This window comes from Mobula hypostoma, chromosome 9 (assembly GCF_963921235.1).
Source record: "Mobula hypostoma chromosome 9, sMobHyp1.1, whole genome shotgun sequence".
Lineage (NCBI taxonomy): Eukaryota > Metazoa > Chordata > Chondrichthyes > Myliobatiformes > Myliobatidae > Mobula > Mobula hypostoma.
In genome coordinates, this window is record NC_086105.1 from 299,587 (window position 1) to 323,976 (window position 24,390).

General features: G+C 44.6%; 1 protein-coding gene across 4 annotated transcripts in view; it reads left to right on the forward strand.

Annotated features, from left to right (window-relative positions):
* LOC134351433 (protein mono-ADP-ribosyltransferase PARP11) overlaps window positions 1-24,390 on the forward strand; it is a 150,102-nt gene that overhangs the window by 30,311 nt on the left and 95,401 nt on the right. Inside the window, exon 1 of one of the 4 annotated variants that reach the window (XM_063057548.1) lies at window positions 14,337-14,373. The exons of the other annotated variants lie outside the window; for them this stretch is intronic. The gene's annotated coding sequence lies outside the window, so the exon portion shown is untranslated. Of the gene's footprint in view, window positions 1-14,336; window positions 14,374-24,390 lie in introns of those variants that run through there. 4 annotated transcript variants of the gene reach the window in all.

Here is a 24,390-nt window from a genome sequence, read left to right on the forward strand (position 1 = left end):
CCTGACAAAGGGTCTCGGCCCGAAACATCGACTGTACCTCTTCCTAGAGATGCTGCCTGGCCTGCTGCGTTCACCAGCAACTTTGATGTGTGTTCTGTATAGGTCCCACCTTCCCAGGGAGACAGCCCAATAATCCAGAAATCTTTTGCCTTTCCTCTAACATTAACTCTTTAGCCACACCGGGACACTGAGGAGCAGATAAGCAGGTAGATTTTAGAATGGTGCAGGGTTGTAATTATGGGTGATTTCAACTTCCGTCATATTGACTGGCACCTCCTAACTGCAAGGGGGATAGATGGGGCTGAATTTGTCAGGTGTGTTCAAGAGGGATTCGTGACAAAGTATGTGGACCAGCCGATGAGAGGTGAGGCCATACTGGATCTAGTTCTGGGTAATGAACCTGGTCAGGTGGCAAACCACTTGGTGGGGGAGCATTTCAGTGAGAGTAACCACAACTCCCTTAGCTTCAGCATAGCTATGGAAAAGGTTAAAAACAGACAAAATGGGAAAGTGCTTAACTGGGGAAGGGCTAACTATGAAGGGATGAGGCAGGAACTAGTGAGAGTAAATTGGAAACAGATGTTCAAGGGTGAAAGCACAGAAGTAATGTGGTAGAAGTTTAAGGACCACTTGTGCTGGGTTCAGCATAGGTTTGTCCCACTGAGACAAGAAAAAAATGGTAGGAAAAGGGAACCGTGGCTGATGAAACACGTGAGGCAACTCGTCAAGAGGAAGAAGGAAGCATATGTTAGATATCAGAAGCAGGAAGCAGGAAGGGCTCATGAGAATTATAGGGTAGCCAGGAAGGAGCTTAAGAAAGGACTTAGGAGAGCTTGAAGGAGGCATGAGAAGGCCTTGGCATGTAGGATTAAGGAAAACCCCAAGGCGTTCTATGCGTATGTGAAGAACAGAAGGATGACAAGAATGAAGGTGAGGCTGCTAAAGGATAAAGAAGGCAACATGTGCCTTGAGGCGGAGGAGATTGGGGAGGTCCTAAAAGAATACTTTGCTTCAGTATTCACAAGAGAAAAGGACCTTGATCAGGGTGTAGTCGAAATAGAACAGGCCTGTGTGCTGGACAATGTGGAGATTAAGGAAGAAGTGTTGGATCTTCTTAAAAACATCAAGATTGATAAGTCCCCAGGGCTGGACGTGATATACCCCAGGTTGCTGTGGGAAGTGAGAGAAGAGATAGCTGGAGCAGTAGCTATGATCTTTGAATCCTCTTTGGTTGCAGGGGAGGTGCCGGAGGATTGGAGAATGGCAAATGTAATTCCCTTGTTTAAAAAAGGTAATAGGGAGAATCCTGGGAACTATAGACCGGTGAGACTTACGTCAGTGGTATACAAATTATTGGAAAGGATTTTCAAGAACAGGATCTACAAGCACTTGGAGAAGTACAGTCTACTCAAGGATAGTCAACATGGCTTTGTGAAGGGAAGGTCGTGCCTCACGAACCTAATTGAGTTTTTTGAAGAGGTAACAAAAGAAATTGATGAGGGTAGGGCGGTAGATGTGGTCTACATGGATTTTAGCAAGGCATTTGACAAGGTCCCCCATGAGAGTCTCATCCAGAAAGTCAGGAGGCATGGGATCAGTGGAACCTTGGCTGTTTGGATAAAAAATTGGCTTGCAGGAAGAACGCAGAGGGTAGTAGTGGAAGGAAAGTATTCTGCCTGGAGGTCGGTGACTAGTGGAGTGCTGCGAGGATCTGTCCTGGGACCCCTGCTCTTTGTTATTTTTATAAATGACCTGGATGAAGAGGTGGAAGGATGAGTGAGTAAGTTTGCGGATGACACGAAGATTGGAGGAGTTGTGGATGGAGCTGTAGGTTGTCGAAGGTTACAAGAGGATATAGACAGGATGCAGAGTTGGGCAGAAAAGTGGCTGATGGAGTTCAACCTGGATAAGTGTGAGGTGATGCATTTTGGAAGGACAAACCAGAAGGCTGAGTACAGGGTTAATGGTCGATTACTTAAGAGTGTGGACGAACAGAGGGACCTTGGGGTTCAAATCCATACATCCCTACCGGTCATTGCACAGGTTGATAGGATAGTTAAGAAGGCCTATGGGATGCTAGGCTTCACTAATAGGGGGATTGAGTTCAAGAGTAGAGAGGTCATGTTGGAACTCTACAAATCTCTGGTGAGACCACACTTAGAGTATTGTGTTCAGTTCTGGTCACCTCATTATAGGAAGGATGTGGAAGCTATGGAGAGGGTGCAGAGGAGATTTACCAGGATGTTGCCTGGATTGGAAAACAAGTCTTATGAGGCAAGGTTAGCAGAGCTGGGACTTTTCTCTTTGGAACGTAGAAGGATGAGAGGGGACTTAATAGAGGTCTACAAGATTATGAGAGGCATAGATAGGGTGGATAGCCAGTACCTGTTTCCCAGGGCATGAATAGCAAACACCAGAGGGCATATGTACAAAGTTAAGGGAGGGAAGTTTAGGGGAGACATCAGGGGTAATTTTTTTTTACACAGAGGGTTGTGGGTGCCTGGAATGTCTTGCCAGGGATAGTGGTGGAGGCTAAAACATTAGGGGTATTTAAGAGCCTCTTGGACAGGCACATGGATGAAAGAATAATGGAGGGTTACGGGGTAGTGTGGGTTTAGTACTTTTTTTAAAGGAATATATGGGTTGGCACAACATCGAGGGCTGAAGGGCCTGTACTGTGCTGTGGTTTTCTAGTGTTCCCTTGTCAGCCACATATTAAACTGTATAATCCTTCTAGTTCTGGCCTCAGCACGTGGCATGGGTAGCAATTTTGAGATCACAACCCTGGAGATCCTGCCCTCTTAAGTAAGCACCTAACTCCCTGAACTCCCTGTGCAGAACCACATCACTCATCCTACCCAGGTCATTGGTACCTACATGGACCACGATTTCTGGTTGTTCATCCTCCCACTAAAGAATACTGAGGACTTGATCCGAAATATCCCGGACCTTGGCACCCAGGAGGCAACATACCATCTGGGAATCTCATCCTTATCCTCGGAACCTCCTGTCTGTTCCCCTAACTAACAAATTCCCTAAACCACAGCATACCTCTTCCACTGATGTCTGTCTCTGGAGACAGCTTATCCACTGATGTCCAGAACTCGTTGACTTTATTAACTTTGCCTCCAACTTTCACCCTGCCCTCAAGTTTACCTGGTCCATTTCCAACACCTCCCTCCCCTTTCTAGATCTTTCTGTCTCTGTCTCTGGAGACAGCTTATCCACTGATGTCTACTATAAGCCTACTGACTCTCACAGCTATCTGGACTATTCCTCTTCTCACCCTGTCTCTTGCAGAAACGCCATCCCCTTCTCGCAATTCCTCCGTCTCCGCTGCATCTGCTCTTAGGATGAGGCTTTTCATTCTAGGACGAGGGAGATGTCTTCCTTTTTTAAAGAAAGGGGCTTCCCTTCCTCCACTATCAACTCTGCTCTTAAACGCATCTCCCCCATTTCACGTACATCTGCTCTCACTCCATCCTCCCCCCACCCCACTAGGAATAGGGTTGCCTTGGTCCTCACCTACCACCCCACCAGCCTCCGGGCCCAACATATTATTCTCCGTAACTTCCGCCACCTCCAACGGGATCCCACCGCTAAGCACATCTTTCCCTCCCCCCTCTCTCTGCATTCCACAGGGATCGCTCCCTATGCAACTCCCTTGTCCATTCGTCCCCCCCATCCCTCCCCACTGATCTCCCTCCTGGCACTTATCCGTGTAAGCGGAACAAGTGCTACACATGCCCTTACACTTCCTCCCTTACCACCATTCAGGGCCCCAAACAGTCCTTCCAGGTGAGGCAACACTTCACTTGTGAGTCGACTGGGGTGATATACTGCGTCCGGTGCTCCTGATGTGGCCTTTTATATATTGGCGAGACCCGATGCAGACTGGGAGACCGCTTTGCTGGACATCCACGCTCTGTCCGCCAAAGAAAGCAGGATCTCCCAGTGGCCACACATTTTAATTCCACATCCCATTCCCATTCTGACATGTCTATCCACGGCCTCCACTACTGTAAAGATGAAGCCACACTCAGGTTGGAGGAACAACACCTTATATTCCGTCTGGGTAGCCTCCAACCTGATGGCATGATCGTCAACTTCTCTAACTTCTGCTAAGGCCCCACCTCCCCCTCGTACCCCATCTGTTACTTATTTTTATGCACACATTCTTTCTCTCACTCTCCTTTTCCTCCCTCTGTCCCTCTGAATATACCTCTTGCCCATCCTCTGGGTCCCCGTCCCCCCCTTGTCTTTCTTCTCGGACCTCCTGCTCCTGTCCCATGATCCTCTCGTATCCCCTTTTGCCTATCACCTGTCCAGCTCTTGGCTCTATCCCTCCCCCTCCTGTCTTCTCCTATCATTTTGGATCTCCCCCTCCCCCTCCAACTTTCAAATCCCTTACTCACTCTTCCTTCAGTTAGTCCTGACGAAGGGTCTTGGCCTGAAACGTTGACTGCACCTCTTCCTACAGATGCTGCCTGGCCTGCTGCGTTCACCAGCAACTTTGATGTGTGTTGCATACCTCTTCTCCCCACTTCCCTTCTGAGTCACAGAGGGAGACTCAGTACCAGAGACATAACCACTGCGACTTTCCTCTGTTAGGTCATCCCCTCTCGACAGAATCCAAAGTACCTTTTGTTGAGAGGGATGGTCACAGGGTTACCTGCTGTGGTCCTTAATCCCTTTTCCCTTTCCTGACTGTCACCCAGTTTCCTGTATCCTGCACTTTGGGTGTAACTGCATCTCTGTATATCCTATCTATCACCCTTTCAGCCTCCTGATTCTGGAGTTCATTTAGTTCCAGCTCCAACTCCTTAATGCAGACTGTTAGAAGCTGCAGCTGGATGCACTTCCTAAAGTTGTAGTCGTCAGGGGAACTGGAGGTCTCCCTGCTTTCCCACATCTGGCAGGAGGAACATTCCGCTTGACATCTCTACTGTCCTAGCTGAACAGATCTAAAGAAGAGAATGAAAAAACTTGATGTTTTCTTTTCTTTGCTTTTTCTGACTGAAGCCTCTCCTCGCAGAAGCCTCGATGGGATAAAACCTCAAGATCACCACCCTGACTATGTCCACTCAGAGAGTAGCCATAGTGTTTGCCCCTGCCTTCCTTTAATTTGCTCTTGCTAATCAATCCCAAATGCCCTTTGGCTGCTGGTCAAAGCTCTTTTTTACTCTACCAACTTGCTGTTGCCTTTTATCCTCGGGCAGTGGAACTGATTGAATCTCCTCCTCTCAAAACTTCCAACGTCTGAACTGGCTAAAGCTCGCTTATTTTTTTTGCGGGGGGAGTCATCCTGAGTCAGAAATTACACTGTATGAGAAAGATTTGGGTGTCCTGGTAAATCCATCACTATCAATGTCTAGACAATGCACAGAAGCGATTAGGAAGGCTAATAGAATGTTGGGCTATATAATGCGCCCAGTGGAGTCCAGGTCTAGAGACGTTCTCCTTAAGCTGTATAACGCACTTGTGAGGCCACACCTTGAGTACTGTGTACAGATTTGGGCTCCATATTGTGAAAGGGATGTGAAGGCATTGGAGAGAGTTCAGAGAAGGGCAAAGGGACTCATTCCAGGTCTGCAGGGTATGATCTATGAAGAAAGATTGAAAGAATTAAATCTTTTTAGCCTAAGTAGACGTAGAATGAGAGGAAACATGATAGAAGTCATTAAAGGTATAAGTAAGGTGGATGCCAGCTGCTACTTCAAAATCCATCAATGAGGACACAGGGCCATAGTTGAGGACTGTTTAAGGGAAGATTTCTGACAAATATCAGGAAACATTTCTTTACACAGCGAGTTATAGACATATGGAATAGACTACCTAGTTTTGTAGTTAGAACATAGAAATCTATAGCACATTACAGGCCCTTCGGCCCACAATGCTGTGCTGACCATGTAACCTACTCTAGAAACTGCCTAGTATTTCCCAAGCACATTGCCCTCTACTTTTTCTAAGTTCCATGTACTTACCTAATAGGCTCTTAAAAGACCCCAGTGTATCTGCTTCCACCACCACTGCTGGCAGTGTATTCCACCCACCCGCCACACTCTGTGTGGAAAAACTTAGCCCTGACATCCCATCGGTACCTATTTGCAAGCATCTTAAAAAACTACGCCCTCTCACGTTAGCCATTTCAACCCTGGAAAAAAAAGCCTTTGGCTATCCACACGATCAATGCCCCTCATCATCTTATATACCTCTATCAGGTCACCTCTCGTTCTCCATCGCTCCCTGGAGAAAAGGCCAAGTTCACTCAGCCTATTCTCATAAGGTACGCCCTCCAATCCAGGCAACATACTTGTAAATCTCCTCTGCACTCTCTCTATAGTATCCACATTCTTCCTGTAGTGAGTGACCTGAACTGAACACAGTACTCCAACTGGGGTCTGACATAGCTATAACATTACCTCACGGCTCTTGAAATCAATCCCATAGTTGATGAGTGCCAACACACCATATGCCTTCTTAACAACACTGTCAACCTGTGCTGCAGCTTTGAGTGTCCTATGAACACAGACCCCAGGACCTCTCAGATCCTCCACACTGTAAGAGTCTTACCATTAGTATTATATTCTGTCTTTAAATTTGACCTACCAAAATGAACCACTTCACACTCATCTGGGTTGCACTCCATCTGGCACTTCTTAGCTCAGTTTTGCATCCTATCAATATCCCGCTGTAACTTCAGACAGCCCTCCAGACTGTCCACAACACCCCCAACTTTTGTGTCATCAGCAAACTTACTAACCCACCCTTCTACTTTGTCTTCCAGGTCATTTATAAAGTTGAGAGCAGTTACAAAGAGACTTTCAAAATATAAACTCCATAGTTATGTGAATAGGAATTTGGCAAGCTCTGTTGGGCTGAATGGCCTATTCTTGTCAAAAACTTTATAATGCTCTAATTTCCAGGTCAGGATGGTTTGTGACTTGATTGCTAACCTGGTGGTGGTAATGTTTCCATGTAATTCTTATCCTTGTTTGATGGTACAGATTGCAGGGTTGGGAGTTGTTGTTGGAGTTGCCTTGATGATCTATTTTCAAGGTACTATAGCCACTCTGTACCAATGGTATAAGCAATGAATATTTTAAAAGGCAAGTGTGAATTCCATTGAGAGTCAGAGATGCAATAGCATGTGATACTAATTAGTTCAATTACTTTATCTTGATGATGTCTATTGGAGCTGCATTCATCCAGACAAGTGAAGAATATTCATCACACTCCTGACAGGAGTATCATGTTTCTGGAAGGTGTGATTAGTGACTCAGAGAGCAAGTTTAAATTCCAATGAACTTGCTGCCTTGTTTTTCTGGATGGTGAAGTTCACTGCGGGATCTACTTTAGACCTTGAGCAGAATTAGGCCATTTGGCCCATTGAGTCTACCCACCAATTCATCATGGCTGATCCATTTTCCCTTTAGAAGCAGGCTTGGCAAATAACAACCAGTTTAGACCATAAGACAAAGGAGCAGAAGTTGGCCATTCGGCCCATCAAGTCTGCTCCGCCATTTTATCACGAGCTGATCCATTCTCCCATTTAGTCCCACTCCCTCGTCTTCTCACCATAACCTTTGATGCCCTGGCTACTCAGATACCTATCAATCTCTGCCTTAAATACATCCAATGACTTGGCCTCCACTGCTGCCCGTGGCAACAAATTCCATAGATTCACCACCCTCTGACTAAAAAAATTTCTTCGCATTTCTGTTCTGAATGGGCGCCCATCAATCCTTAAGACATGCCCTCTCGTACTAGACTCCCCCATCATGTGAAACAACTTTGCCATATCCACTCTGTCCGTGCCTTTCAACATTCGAAATGTTTCTATGAGGTCTCCCCTCATTCTTCTAAACTTCAAGGAATACAGTCCAAGAGCGGACAAACGTTCCTCATATGTTAACCCTCTCATTCCCAGAATCATTCTAGTGAATCTTCTCTGTACCCTCTCCAATGTTAGCACATCCTTTCTTAAATAAGGAGACCAGAACTGCCCACAGTACTCCAAGTGAGGTCTCACCAGTGCCTTATAGAGCCTCAACATCACATCCCCGCTCCTATACTCTATTCCTCTCGAAATGAATGCCAACATTGCATTCGCCTTCTTCACCACGGACCCAACCTGGAGGTTAACCTTTAAGGGTATCTTGTATGAGGACTCCCAAGTCCCGTTGCATCTCAGAACTTTGAATTCTCTCCCCATTTAAATAATAGTCTGCCCCTTTATTTCTTCTGCCAAAGTGCATAACCATACACTTTCCAACATTGTATTTAATTTGCCACTTCTTTGCCCATTCTTCCAATCTATCCAAGTCTCTCTGCAGACTCACTGTTTCCTCAGCACTACCGGTCCCATCCACCTATCTTCGTATCGTCAGCAAACTTAGCCACAAAGCCATCTATTCCATAATCCAAATCGTTGACGTATAATGTAAAAAGAAGCGGTCCCAACTCGGACCCCTGTGGAACACCACTGGTAACCGGCAGCCAACCAGAATAGGATCTCTTTATTCCCACTCTCCGTCTCCTGCTAATCAGCCAATGCTCTATTCACGTATGTAACTTTCCCGGAATTCCATGGGCTCTTATCTTGTTAAGCAGCCTCATGTGTGGCACCTTGTCAAAGGCCTTCTGAAAATCCAAATATACAACATCCACTGCATCTTCCTTGTCTAGCCTACTTGTAATTTCCTCAAAAAATTGTAATAGGTTTGTCAGGCAAGATTTTCCTTTAAGGAAACCATGCTGAGTTCTGCTTATCTTGTCATATGCCTCCAGGTACTCTGTAACCTCATCCTTGACAATCAACTCCAACAACTTCCCAACCACCGACGTCAAGCTAACAGGTCAATGATTTCCTTTATGCTTCCTTGCCCCCTTAAATAGCGGAGTGACATTTGCAATCTTCCAGTGCTCTGGAACCATGCCAGAATCTATCGACTTTTGAAAGATCATTGCTAATGCCTCCGCAATCTCCACAGCTACGTCCTTCAGAGCACGAGGGTGCATTCCATCTGGTTCGGGAGGTTTATCTACCTTTAGACTGTTCAGCTTCCTGAGTACTTTCTCTGTCGTAATTGTGACTGCGCACACTTCTGCGCACGTTGTCAAGCCTCATATCACAGCCAGCCTCCCCTCATCACTGGATCCTCTGCAGTTTGCTTATCGTCCAAATCACTCTACGGAGGACGCAATATCCACCACACTGCACACAGTTCTTTCTCACTTGGACAACAAAGACACTTATGCCAGAATCCTGTACATTGATTTCAGTTCAGCGTTCAATACCATCATCCTGCAGAGACTAGTGGAGAAACTGTCGCTGCTTGGCCTTAGCACTGCCATGTGTCGCTGGATTCTGGATTTCTTGACAGAGAGACCACAGTCAGTCCATATTGACAGGAACATCTCTGACTCCATCACACTGAGCACTGGATCTCCACAAGGCTGTGTGCTTAGCCCATTGCTGTTTACACTGCTAACACATGACTATACAGCCAGATTCAAGGAGAACCTGATCACTAAGTTTGCAGATGATACCACAGTGGTGGGACTCATCAGCAAAAACGATGAAACTATGTACAGGGAGGTGGTCAAACACCTAGCGAACCGGTGCAGGGATAACAACTTGATGCTTAATGTCACCAAAACCAAGGAGATGATCGTCGATTTCAGACGGTCTCAGCCTGAGCACACACCCCTCAGCATCAGCAGCTCCACAGTGAAGAGAGTGGAAAACATCAAGTTCCTTGGGGTGCAGATCTCGGACAATCTCACCTGGTCCAGGAACATCACTGGGATTGTGAAACGGGCCCAGCAGAGATTGCACTTTCTGGGGAAGCTTAAACAAGCATCACTCCCCACTGACATCTTAACTACATTCTACAGAGGCATGGTTGCGAGTGTGCTGACCTTTTGCATCACAACCTGGTACTCCGGCTGCAGTGCTGTCGACAAAAAAACCTTGCAGAGGGTGGTTAGGGGAGCAGAGAAGGTTATTTGTGTCTCCCTACCTTCTGTCCAAGACCTCTTTCAGATTTGATGCCTCCAGAAGACACGGTACATCATTAAAGACCCCTCACACCCTCTCTATGAACTGTTTGTTCTTCTGCCATCAGGCAAACGTTACAGGAGCATCAAAACTAAAACCACAAGGCTACTAAACAGCTTCCTCCTACAGGCAGTCAGACTGCTAAATAGCTGCTCCACCTGACTCTGCTTTGGACACTTTTAACTTGCACTGGACACTTACAACTGATTTAACTGACATGTGGCTGTTGTGTTTTACTATTTATTGTTATGTTTATTATTTAGTGTTGCGTTTGTTATGTTATGATTGCACTGCCCCTGAGGAACGCTGTCTCATTCTGCTCTGCAGAGCTGATGTATGGTTAGAATGACAATAAAGTTTTTTGAATCTTGAATCTTTGAATCTTCTCTTCCCTGCCACCCTTGAGTGTCTGGTATACTACTGATGTCTTCCTCAGTAAAGACTGATGCAAAATACTCGTTCAGTTCCTCTGCCATCTCCTTATCTCCCAGTACAATTTCTCCAGCATCATTTTCTATTGGTCCTATGTCTACTCTCACCTGTCTTTTACTCTTTATATACTTGAAAAAGTTTTTAGTATCCTCTTTGATATTATTTGCTAGCTTCCTTTCATAGTTGATCTTTTCCCTCTTAATGACCTCTTTACTTTCCTTTTGTAAGCTTTTAAAAACTTCCCAATCCTCTGTCTTTCCACTAATTTTTGCTTCCTTGTATGCCCTCTCCTTTGCGTTAACTTTGGCTTTGACTTCTCTTGTCAACCATGGTTGCATCCTTTTTCCATTCGAAAATTTCTTCTTTTTTGGAATATACCTGTCTTGCACCTTCCTCACTTCTCTCATAAACTCCAGCCACTGCTGCTCTGCTGTCTTTCCCGCCAGTGTCCCTTTCTAGTCAACTTTGACCAGTTCCTCTCTCATGCCACTGAAATTTCCTTTACTCCACTAAAATACCGACACATCAGATTTCGGCTTCTCTTTTTCAAATTTCACAGTGAACTCAATCATGTTATGATCACTGCCTCCTAAGGGTTCCTTCACCTCAATCTCTCTAATCACCTCCGGTTCATTACACGATACCCAATCCAGTACAGCCGATCCCCTAGTGGGCTCAACAACAAGCTGTTCTAAAAAGCCACCTCACAGACATTCTACAAATTCTCTCTCTTGAGATCCAGTGCCGACCTGATTTTCCCAATCCACTCGCATGTTAAAATCACCCATAATTATCATAACACTGCCCTTCTGACAAGCCTTTTCTATTTCCTGTTGTAATTTGTAGTCCACATGATAGTCTAATGATCTAATATCATTTCTTACCAATAAAGCCACGCCTCCCCCTCTGCCTACCTTCCTATCCTTCCGATACACCGTGTATCCTTGGACGTTCAGCTCCCAGAGACATGCATCCTTTAGCCACGTCTCAGTTTTGGCCACAATATCATACCTGCCAATCTGTAGCTGTACGACAAGATCATCCACTTTATTCCTTATGCTGCGTGCATTTAAGTATAACACCTTAAGACCAGTATTTGGTACTTTTCGCTTTGATTTCACTGCCACTTTATTGCACTGCAACTCATCCCAATGGCTACAAATTTGCCCCATCGCTTGTCTGTCTTTTCTGACATCTTTACTGCTCACTACACTATCTTAGATTTATTTCTGTTTTCCCCTTCCTCCGCTCTATCATTCCAGTTCCCATCCCCCTGCCAAATTAGTTTAAACCCTCCCTAACAGCTCTATTAAACTTTCCCGCCAGGATATTGGTCCCCTTTGGGTTCAGGTGTAACCTGTCCATTTTGAACAGGTCATACTTGCCCCAGAAGAGATCCCAATGATCCAAGAATCTGAAGCCCTGCCCCCTGCACCAGTCTCTCAGCCACGCATTCATCTGCCTGATCCTTGCTAGCATGTGGCACAGGTAGCAATCCCGAGATTACTACCCTGGAGGTCCTGCTTCTCAGCTTCCTTCCTAACTCCCAGAAATCTCTCTTCAGGACCTCCTCCTTTGTCCTATCTATGTCATTGGTACCAATATGTACCAAGACAACTGGCTGCTCACCCTCTCCCTTCAGAATATTCTGGACCCGATCCGAGACATCCCGAGACAGGTTGAGTAACCCTTAAAAGGTTCATTTTATCATCAAAGTATGTATGCAGAATACAACTCTGAGATTTGTTTTCTCCATATAGCCACAAAATACAGAAAATCATAGTGGCTGAAAGAAAAACATCAATCCCCGCCCCCCCAGTTCTCAATGCCCCCCCATGCATGGAAAGAAAAGGAAACAGAAACTTGTAAATCCCGACCTCTCCCTCACACAAAAACTAACAGATCACCCATGTAGCAACAACAGCAAGAACATCAATCCCCAAACCCCCAGCCCGCCAATCGGCAACAGGAAAGAATGGGCGAGAACACAAAACAAGCATAAATTGAAAGAGGCCAATATGAGCTACAGTCCGATCCATGAATCTCAGAATTTCGATAACATCTCCAGGAGCACAAGGACCAAGCGGCCTCTCTGAGAATCACTTGCTTCCTCCACATTTGCTTCGTTGTTTCAATCTTCCTTGACGCTGTAATTGACAAGAAATGTAGTTGGTCATGGCTACTGAACTTCTCCTTGTGGCATCTTGTGCTAGCATTTCTGTCCTGGAGTTTACTCGGGAACAGCTGAACACTAGTTCACTCAATCAAACTACAGACTGTAAGTCACAGGTTCCAACAGTTCTGAAATCAAAATTAAGATGTATCGAATAAGTAGAAGGGATAGAAAAATTGAAATGATTTATTATCTGGAAGATGTCGCCAGAGGAATCATTGTTCACTGGCATCATGTGGACTGGAAGTTCCCTTTGTCCGAAACGCTTGGGGCCAGAAGTGTTTCGGATTTTGGAATATATAATGAGATAGCATAGGATTGCTATCATTTCCATCTCTGAATTTATGTGCTACCAGTTAACAGTCTTTCTCTTACACTTGTTCATCACACATAAATGCTTAACAGTTAAAAATTATTATATACCATTAATATAATGTGTGCAGGGTAACAAAATCAGCACAGCAGCATCAGGAGGATACCTGAATCAGCTGTTAAACAATAACAAATAATGGCAGGCTTTTGGTTTCCACTTAAGTTGCTGTGTTTTGATTAAAAGGTTACCGTCCACTGTTTTTGTATATTACTTATTTTAAGTTTAATGTAAAGTATAAAAACAAAACTGTAGACTTGTTCTGGTGTTAGATATTCAACAGCAATCTTCACAAATTTATCAATGAATTTAACTGCTGCTTCATGATCAGCAGATACTTTATCTTAAAAATTTTTAATATCTTAAAAAAATTTTGTGCTATGCCTTTTCTTAAATTTCTGCAACCAGCCTGCTGAAGATTCACAATTATCTTCAACTTTCAGTTTATTTTAATAGATCTTTCCTTGCTTCTTGATCAGCATACTGTTAGCAGCATTTGTTCATTTCAATGTTGATGAATCTACTCTTTTGATTGAGATCTACAATTTTTTTAATGCAGTGATTTTCTATTTTGCATGAGGTCACTTCTCAGAACTGTCTGTGATGTGCAGAGATCAGCACCTTGTGGAATTTTCCATTTGTGATATCATGTCAGCGTTCAAAAACATTTCAGATAAGGGATACTCAACCTGTATGATTTAGAAGGTATACACACTGCAATAACTGTGTGCCAGCAGTATTGGAGATGAATGTTGAGAGCAGTGCCATGTGCCAAGTATGCTACTTTCTCTTGACGAGTATTGAATTTCATGAATGCTGTTGGATTTTCGTTCATCAAGAAAAGGTTGGGTATTCTCTCATAGTATTGATGTATGCCTTGAGATGGTAGAAAGACTTTGGGATGACAGAAGGTAAGTCACTCACTGTAAAATAGACTCGGTACTGCTCTTGTCACCATATATTGTTGTGGCTGGTCCTGTTCAGTTTTTTGGTTAATGATAAACCCTATCTCACTGCAGGGTGTTAGTGATGAGGGTAACTCTATGGATGTCTAGGGTGCATAGTTGGATTTCCTCTGGCACCTTTTTTGATGGGAATGTTACTTGCCACTGATGAGTGTTATCTGGATCTTGCAGGCTGCAGGAATGGACCGATTCATTTGCTGAAGAGTAGTGACTGGAATTGAACACTAACATCCCCATGTCTAAGCTTCTGGTAGAAGGCTCATTAAATGAGGGCACAACTGAAGACTGTTGTGCCTTTGGAACTGCCGCAGTGATGTCTTGGAGCTTGGGATCTTTCTTTATGTGAGAAAATGCTGGAAACATTCAGCAGGTTAGGCACTATCTGTGATAAAATAAAGAGTTAAATTTTAAGGTGGAAGATCTTGGATGGCTCAGGGACAGGAATGGTTACTTCAAGTGCCGGGTTTTAGATGTTTCAGAAAGGACAGGGAGGGAGGCAAAAGAGGTGGGAGTGTGGCACTGTTGATCAGAGATACTGTCACTGCTGCAGAAAAGGTGGATGCCATGGAGGGATTGTTTATGGAGTTTCTGTGGGTGGAGGTTAGGAACAGGAAGGGGTCAATAACTTTACTGGGTGTCTTTTATAGGCTGCCCAATAGTAACAGGGATATCGAAGAGCAGATAGGCAAACAGATCCTGGAAAGGTGTAATAATAACAGCGTTGTCGTGATGGGAGATTTTAATTTCCCAAATATCGATTGGCATCTCCCTAGAGCGAGGGGTTTAGATAGGCTGGAGTTTGTTAGGTGTGTTCAGGAAGGTTTCTTGACACAATATGTAGATAAGCCTACAAGAGGAGAGGCTGTACTTGATTTGGTATTGGGAAATGAACCTGGTCAGGTGTCAGATCTCTCAGTGGGAGAGCATTTTGGAGGTAGTGATCATAATTCTGTCTCCTTTGCAAGAGCATTGGAGAAAGATAGGAACAGACAAGTTAGAAAAGCATTTAATTGGAGTAAGGGGAATTATGAGGCTATCAGGCGGGAAATTGGAGGCTTAAATTGGAAACAGATGTTCTCAGGGCAAGTACGGAAGAAATGTGGCAAATATTCAGGGGATATTTGCGTGGAGTTCTGCATAGGTCCGTTCCAATGAGACAAGGAGTTATGGTAGGGTGCAGGAACTGTGTGTACAAAGGCTGTAATAAATCTAGTCAAGAAGCAAAGCTTACAAAAGGTTCAGAGAGCTAGGTAATGTTAGAGATCTAGAGGATTATAAGGCAAATAGAAAGAGGCTTAAGAAGGAAATTAGGAGAGCCAGAAGGGGCCATAAGAAGGCCTTGGCGGGCAGGATTAAGGAAAACCCCAAGGCATTCTATGTGAAGAGCAAGAGGATAAGACGTGAAATAATAGGACCTATCAAGTATGACAGTGGGAAAGTGTGTATGGAACCGGAGGAAATAGCAGAGGTACTTAATGAATACTTTACTTCAGTATCTGCTATGGAAAAGGATCTTGGTGATTGTAGTGATGACTTGCAGCAGACTGAAAAGCTTGAGCATGTAGATGGATGTGCTGGAGCTTTTGGAAAGCATCAAGTTGGATAAGTCACCGGGACCGGATGAGATGTACCCCAGGCTACTGTGAGAGATTGCTGAGCCTTTGGCGATGATCTTTGCATCATCAGTGGGGACGGGAGAGGTTCCGGAGAATTGGAGGGTTGTGAATGTTGTTCCTTTATTCAAGAAAGGGAGTAGAGATAGCCCAGGAAATTATAGGCCAATGAGTCTTACTTCAGTGGTTGGTAAGTTGATGGAGAAGATCCTGAGAGGCAAAACTTATGAAGATTTGGAGGGGCATAACATGATTAGGAATAGTCTGCATGGCTCTGTCAAGGGCAGATCGTGCCTTATGAGCCTGGTTTAATTTTTTGAGGCTGTGACTAAACACATTGATGAAGGAGGAGCGGTAGATGTGGTGTATATGAATTTCAGCAAGGCATTTTATAAGATACCCATGCAAGGCTTATTGAGAAAGTAAAGAGGCGTGGGATCCAAGGGAACATTGCTTTGTGGATCCCGACCTGGCTTGCCCACAGAAGGCAAAGAGTGGTTGTAGACAGGTCATATTCTGCATGGAGATCAGTCACAAGTGGTGTGCCTCAGTGATCTGTTCTGGGACCCTTACTCTTCGTGATTTTTATAAATGACCTGGATGAGGAAGTGGAGGGATGGGTTAGTAAGTTTGCTGATGACACAAAGGTTAGAGGTGTTGTGGATAATGTGGAGGGCTGTCAGAGGTTACAGCAGGACATTGATAGGATGCAAAACTGGGCTGAGAAATGACAGATAGAGTTCAACCCAGATAAGTGTGAAGTGGTTCATTTTGGTAGGTCAAATATGATGGCAGAATATAATATTAATGGTAAGACTTTTGGCAGTGTGGAGGATCAGAGGGATCTTCGGGTCTGAGTCCATAGGACACTCAAAGCAGCTGCGCAGGTTGACTCTGTGGTTAAGAAGGCATACTGTGTATTGGCCTTCATAAATCGTGAATTGAATTTAGGAGCCGGGAGGTAATGTTGCAGCTATCTTGGACCCTGGTCAGACCCCACTTGGAGTGCTGCATTACAGGAAAGATGTGGAAGCTATGGAAAGGGTACAGTGGAGATTTACAAGGATGTTGCCTGGATTGGGGAGCGTGCCTTATGAGAATAGGTTGAGTGAACTCAGCCTTTTCTCCTTGGAGTGACGGAGGATGAGAGGTGACCTGATAGAGGTGTATAAGATGATGAGAGGCATTGATTGTGTGGGTGGTCAGAGACTCTTTCCCAGGGCTGAAATGGTTGCCACAAGAGGACACAGGTTTAACGTACTGGGGAGTAGGTACAGAGGAGATGTCAGGGGTAAGTTTTTTTACTCAGTGGTGAGTGTGTGGAATGGGCTGCCGGCAACGGTGGTGGAGGCGGATACAATAGGGTCTTTTAGGAGACATTTAGATAGGTACATGGAGCTTAGTAAAATAGAGGGCTATAGGTAAGCCTAGTAATTTCTAAGGTAGGGACATGTTCGGCACAACTTTGTGAGCCTAATGCCCTGTATTGTGCTTTAGGTTTTCTATGTTTCAGAAATGGTAGAGATTTTAAAAATGTAGTTTCAAGATACAAAAAAGGTGATGGGAGGGATAGGTAGTTCAGGGGGAATATCTGTGATAGGATAAGATCAACCTCGATAAGGCTACCATTGCCGTGTAGATCAACTGACTTATTAATGGGATAAGTTAGCGGGTGAAGACACAGATTTTATAGTGACATTAAAATATAATGATACTCCTTTGGTGTCACAAGGCTTAAAACCTGAAATACCTCTCTTAAAATTAACAGTCAGGAGAGGGAAGGGCAGGAGTCAGAGGCTAGAGAGCACCCCTGTGGCTGTATCCCTTGACAATAAGTACTCCTGCTTGAGTACTATTGGGGGGGGAATGGCCTCCCTTGGGGGAGCAACAGTGACTGCGCCTCTGGCACAGAGTCTGGCCCTGTGGGAAAGAAGAGGACGGCTGCAGTGATAGCGGACTCTATAGGAGGTCAGACAGGCAATTCTGTGGACACAGGAAGGAAGCACAGATGGTAGTTTGCCTCCCAGGTGCTAGGGTCCGGGATGTTTCTGATCGTGTCCAAGATATCCTGAAGTGGGAAGGAGAACAGCTAGAGGTTGTGGTACATATTGGTACCAATGACATAGACAGGAAAAGGGAGAAGGTCCTGAAAGCAGAATACAGGGAGTTAGGAAGGAAGTTGAGAAGCAGGACTACAAAGGTAGTAATCTCGGGATTACTGCCTGTGCCACGTGACAGTGAGTACAGGAATCAGTGAGGTGGAGGATAAATGCATGGCTGATAGATTGGATGAGGGGGCAGGGATTCAGATTTCTGGATCATTGGGACCTTTTTTGGGGCAGGAGTGACCTGTACAAAAAGGACGGGTTGCACTTGAATCCCAGGGGGACCAATATCCTGGCGGGGAGGTTTGCTAAGGCTAGTAGGGAGAGTTTAAACTAGGATCGCTTGAAAGTGGGAACCAAACTGAAGAGACGGAGAAGAAGCGGTTGTCTCACAAATAGAGAAAGCTTGGAGACAGCGTGAGAGGGAGGATAGGCGGGTGGTAGAGAAGGGACAAGGTCAGACCGATGGTTTGAGATGTGTCTGTTTTAATGTGAGGAGTGTCATGAATAAAGCGGATGAGCTTAGAGCATGGATCAGCACTTGAAGCTATGATGTTATGGCCATTACAGAGACTTGGATGGCTCAGGGGCAGCAATGGTTACTTCAAGTGCCAGGCTTTAAATGTTTCAGAAAGGACAGGGAGGGAGGCATTGGGGGGGGAGTGACACTGTTGATCAGAAATAGTGTCACGGCTGCAGAAAAGGAGGAAGACTTGGCAGGATTGTCTATGGAGTATCTGTGGGTGGAAGTTAGGAACAGGAAGGGATCAATAACTCTACTGTGTGTTTTTTTTATAGACCACCCAATATTAACAGGGACATCGAAGAGCAGATAGGGAGACAGATTCTAGAAAGGTGTAATAATAACAGGGTTGTGGCGGTGGGAGATTTTAATTTCCAAAATATTGTTTGGCACGTCCCTAGAGCAAGGGGTTTAGATGGGGTGGAGTTTGTTAAGTGTGCTCAAGAAGGTTTCTTGACACAATATGTAGATAAGCCTAGAAGAGGAGAGGCTGTACTTGATCTAGTATTGGGAAATGAACCTGGTCAGGTGTCAGATCTCTCAATGGGAGAGCATTTTGGAGATAGTGATCACAGCTCTATCTCCTTTACCATAGCATTGGAGAGGGATAAGAGCAGACAAGTTAGGAAAGCTTTTAATTGGAGTAAGGGGAATGAAAAGGCCTTGGTGAGCAGGATTAAGGGAAACCCCAAGGCATTCTACAAGTATGTGACAAGCAAGAGAATAAGACGTGAAGGAATATGACTAATCAAGTGTGACAGTGGAAAAGTGTGTATGGAACTGGAGGAAATAGCAGAGGTACTTAATGAATACTTTACTTCAGTATTCACTATGGAAAAGTATCTTGGTAATTGAAGTGATGACTTGCAGCAGACCGAAAAGCTTGAGCATGTAGATATTAAGAAAGAGGATGTGCTAGAGCTTTTGGAAAGCATCATGTTGGATAAGTCACTGGGACCGGACAAGATGTACCCCAGGCTACTGTGGGAGGCGAGGGAGGAGATTGCTGAGCCTCTGGTGATGATCTTTGCATCATCAATAGGAACGGGAGAGGTTCCGGAGGATTGGAGGGTTGCGGATGTTGTTCCTTTATTCAAGAAAGGGAGTAGAGATAGCCCAGGAAATTATAGACCAGTGAGTCTTACTTCAGTGGTTGGTAAGTTGATGGAAAAGATCCTGAAAGGCAACATTTATGAACACTTGGAGAGACATAATATGGTTAGGAATAGTTAGCATGGCTTTGTCAAAGGCAGGTCGTGCCTTACGAGCCTGACTGAATTTTTTGAGGATGTGACTAAGCATATTGATGATGGTAGAGCAGTAGATGTAATGAATATGGATTTCAGCAAGGCATTTGACAAGGTACCCCATGCAAGGCTTATTGAGAAAGTAAGGAGGCATGGGATCCAAGGGGAAATTGCTTTGTGGATCCCGAACTGGCTTGCCTATAGAAGGCAAAGAGTGGTTGTAGACGGGTCATATTCTGCATGGAGGTCGGTGACCTGTGGTGTTCCTCAGCTATCTGTTCTGGGACCCCTACTGTTTGTGATTTTTATAAGTGACCTGGATGAAGAAGTAGAAGGATGGTTTAGTAAATTTGCTGATGACACAAAGGTTGGAGGTGTGGATAGTGTGGAGAGCTGTCAGAGGCTACAGCGGAACATTGATGGGATGCAAAACTGGGCTGAGAAATGGTAAATGGAGTTCAACCCAGATAAGTGTGAAGTGGTTCATTTTGGTAGGTCAAATGTGATGGCAGAATATAGTATTAATGGTAATACTCTTAGCAGTGTGGAGGATCAGAGGGATCTTGGGGTCCGAGTCCATAGGACGCTCAAAGCAGCTGTGTAGGTTGACTCTGTGGTTAAAGAGGTATATGGTGCATTGGCCTTCATCAATTGTGGGATTGAGTTTAGGAGCCGAGAGGTAATGTTGCAGCTATATAGGTCCCTGGTCAGACCCCACTTGGAGCACTGTGCTCAGTTTTGTAGTGAGGCGACCAGGAAGGATGTGGAAGCCATAGAAAGGGTGCAGAAGAGATTTACAAGGATGTTGCCTGGATTGGGGAGCATGCCTTATGAGAATAGGTTGAGTGAACTCGGCCTTTTCTCCTTGGAGAGACAGAGGATGAGAGATGACCTGATAGAAGTGTACAAGATGATGAGATGCATTGATCGTGTGGCTTTTTCCCAGGGCTGAGAATGGCTAGCACGAGAGGGCACAATTTTAAGGTGCTTGGAAGTAGGTATAGAGGAGATATCAGGGGTAAGTTTTTTATGCAGAGAGTGGTGAGGGTGTGGAATGGGCTGGTGGCAACGGTGGTGGAGGTGGATACGATAGCGTCTTTTAAGAGACTCCTGGATAGATAGATGGAGCTTAGAAACATAGAGGGCTATGGGTAACCGTAGGTAATTTCTAAGGTAAGGACATGTTTGGCACACCTTTGTGGGCTGAAGGGCCTGTATTGTGCTGTAGGTTTTCTATGTTTCTATGATATGAAGATAGGTGGAAGATCAGGTAGTTTTGAGGAAGTAGAGAGGCTAGTTATATACGTATATATGACAGTTGTATGCAGACCTCCAAACGGCAGTCGGGCTGTGGATTACAAATTGCAGCAGGAGATAGAAAAGGCGTGTCATGTTAATTCTGAGATTTTAACATGAAAGTGGATTGATAAAACCAGGTCAGTACTGGACTTCGAGAGAGAATTTGTAGAATGTCCCTAAGGGATGGCTTTCTAGAACAACTTGTTGTTGAGTCCACTTGGCTATTGGCTGTGCTGGATTGGGTGTTGTGCAATAATCTGTAGGTGATAAGAGAGTTTAAGGTTAAGGAACCCTTAGGGAATAATGATCACAATATGATCGAGTTTATTAAAATTTGAGAGGGAGAAAATAAAATCCAATGTGTCGGTATTTCAATGGAATAAAGGAAATTACAATGCCATTAGAGGGGAACAGGCTGAAGTTGACTGGAAAGGGACATTTGCAGGAAAGACAGCAGATCAGCAATGGCTGGAGTTTCTGCGAAAAGTGAGGGAAGTACAAGACAGATATATTCCAAATAAGAAGAAATTTTCAAAGGGAAGAAGGACACTACCGTGGCTGACAAGTGAAGTCAGAGCCAAAGTAAAAGCAAAAGAGGAGGCATACAAGGAAGCCAAAGCTTGTGGAAAGATAGAGAATTGGGAAGCTTTTAAAAACTTGCAGAAGGAAACTAAAGAGGTCATTAGGAAGGAAAAGATGAATTATGCGAGGAAGCTGGCGACTAATACCAAAGAAGATACTAAAAGCTTTTTTAAGTAAATAAAGGGTAAAAGAGAGTTGAAGATAGATATATGACCAATACAAAATGACGCTGAAGATATTGTAATGAGAAACACAGAGATGGCAGAGGAACTGAATGTGTATTTTGCATCAGTCTTCACCGTGGAAGACATCTGCAGTATATCAGACATTCGAGAGTGTCAGGGAAGTGAAGATTGTGCAGTACAAATTATGACTGAGAAGGTGCTCAGAAAGCTTAATGGTCTGAGGGTGGATAAATCTCCTGGACCTGATGGAATACACCTTCGGGTTCTGAAGGAAGTAGCTGGAGAGATTGCAGAGGCATTAACGATGATCTTTCAAGAATCAATAGATTCTAGCATTGTACTGGATGACTGGAAAATTGCAGATGTTATTCCGTTATTTAAGAAGGTGTTGGCGCATGGCCAAGTGGTTAAGGCGTCGGTCTAGTGATCTGAAGGTTGCTAGTTTGAGCCTCAGCTGAGGCAGCGTGTTGTGTCCTTGAGCAAGGCACTTAACCACACATTGCTCTGTGATAACACTGGTGCCAAACTGTATCGGCCCTAGTCCCCTTCCCTTGGACAACATCGGTGACGTGGAGAGGGGAGACTTGCAGCATGGGCAACTGCCGGTCTTCCATACAACCTTGCCCAGGCCTGCACCCTGGAAACCTTCTAAGGCACAAATCCAAGGTCTCACGAGACTAACGGATGCCTATTATTATTTAAGAAGGGTGGGAGGCAGCAGAAAGGACATTCAAGAGTGTCAGGGAAATGAAGTACGTGCAGTGAAAATTACGACTGAGAAGGTGCTCAGGAAGCTTAATGGTCTGAGGGTGGATAAATCTCCTGGACCTGATGGAATGCACCCTTGAGTTCTGAAGAAAGTAGCTGGAGAGATTGCGGAGGCATTAGCAGTGATCTTTCAATAATCAATAGATTCTGGCGTTGTACCAGAAATGTTACTCTGCTGTTTAAGACGGGTGCGAGGCAGCAGAAAGGAAACTATAGACCTGTTAGCCTGACATCAGTGATTGGGAAGTTGTTGGAATTGATGGTTAGGGATGAGATTACGGAGTACCTGGAGGCACATGACAAGATAGGCCAAAGCCAGCATGGTTTCCCGAAAGGAAAATCCTCCCTAAAAACCTACTACAATTCCTTGAGGAAATTACAAGCAGGGTAACAAAGGAGATGCAGTTGACATGGTGTACTTGGATTTTCAGAAGGCCTTTGACAAGGTGCCGCACATGAGGCTGCTTAGCAAGATAAGAGCCCGTGGAATTACAGGGAAGTTAGTAGCATGGGTGGAGCATTGGCTGGTCGGCAGAAAACAGAGAATGGGAATAAAGGGATACTATTCTGGCTGGCTGCTGGTTACCAGTGGAGTTCCACAGGGGTCTGTGTTGGGACTGCTGTTTTTTTTTTACAATGTATGTCAATGATTTGGACTATGGTATTAATGGATTTGTGGCTAAATTTGCCGATGATACAAAGATAGGTGGAGGAGCGGGTAGTGTTGAGGAAACAGAACGCCTGCAGAGAGACTTGGATAGTTTAGGGGAATGGGCAAAGAGGTGGCAAATGAAATACAGTGTTGGAAAGTGTATGGTCATGCACTTTGGTGGAAGAAATAAACGGGCAGACTATTGTTCAGATGGGGAGAGAACTCAAAATGCAGAGATGCAAAGAGACTTACAAGTCCTTGTGTAGGTTTCCCTAAATGTTAACCTCCAGGTTGAGTCAGTGGTGAAGCAGGCGAATGCAATGTTGGCATTCATTTCTAGAGGTATAGTATATAAGAGCAGAGATGTGATGTTGAGACTCTATAACGCACTCGTGAGACCACACGGAGTATTGTGTGCAGTTTGGGCTCCTTATTTTAGAAAATTTACTGGATATACTGACATTGGAGAGGGTTCAGAGAAGATTCATGAGAATGATTCCAGGAATGAAAGGGTTACTGTATGAGGAACACCTGGCATCTCTTGGGCTGATTTCCCTGGAGTTCAGGAGAATGAGGGGGAATCTCATAGAAACATTCCAAGTGTTAAAAGGCCTGAACAGAGTAGCTATAGTAAAATTATTTCCCATGGTAGGAGAGTCTAGGATAAGAGGGCACAACTTCATGTTTGAAGGACATCCTTTTGGAACTGAGGTGCAGAGAATTTACTTTAGTCAGAGGTTGGTAAATCTGTGGAATTTGTTGCCACGAGTGGCTGTGGAGTCATTGGGTGTATTTAAGGCAGAGATAGATAGGTTCTTGATTAGCCGGGGCATCAAAGGGTATGGGGAGAAGGCAGGGGAGTGGGGATGACTGGAAGAACTGGATCAGCCCATGATTGAATGGTGGAGCAGACTCGATGGGCCGAATGGCCTACTTCTGCTCCTATATCTTATGGTGTACAGAAGGACAAAGGCAGATGGAACACAGTGTCAGGAAGTGTACGGTCCTGCACCTTGGTGGAAGAAATGAAAAGGTTGATTTTCTAAATGGAGAGAAAATACAAAAACTGAGGTGCAAAAGGACTTGGAAGTCATGGTGCAGGATTCCCTAAACATTAATTTGCAGGTTGTGTCTGTGGTGAGGAAGGCAAATGCAATGTCAGAATTCATTTCAAGCAGACTAGAATATAAATGCAAGAATGTAATCTTGAAACTTTTTAAAACACTGGTGAGGCCTCACTTGGAGTATTGTGAGCAGGTTTGGGCCCCTTATCTTAGACAGGATGTGCTATTAGATTAGATTATGAGGACATGCAGTCCTCTTTTATTGTCATTTAGTTACGCATGCGTTAAGAAATGATACAATGTTTTTCCAGAATGATATCACAGAAACACATGACAAGGCGACTGAAAA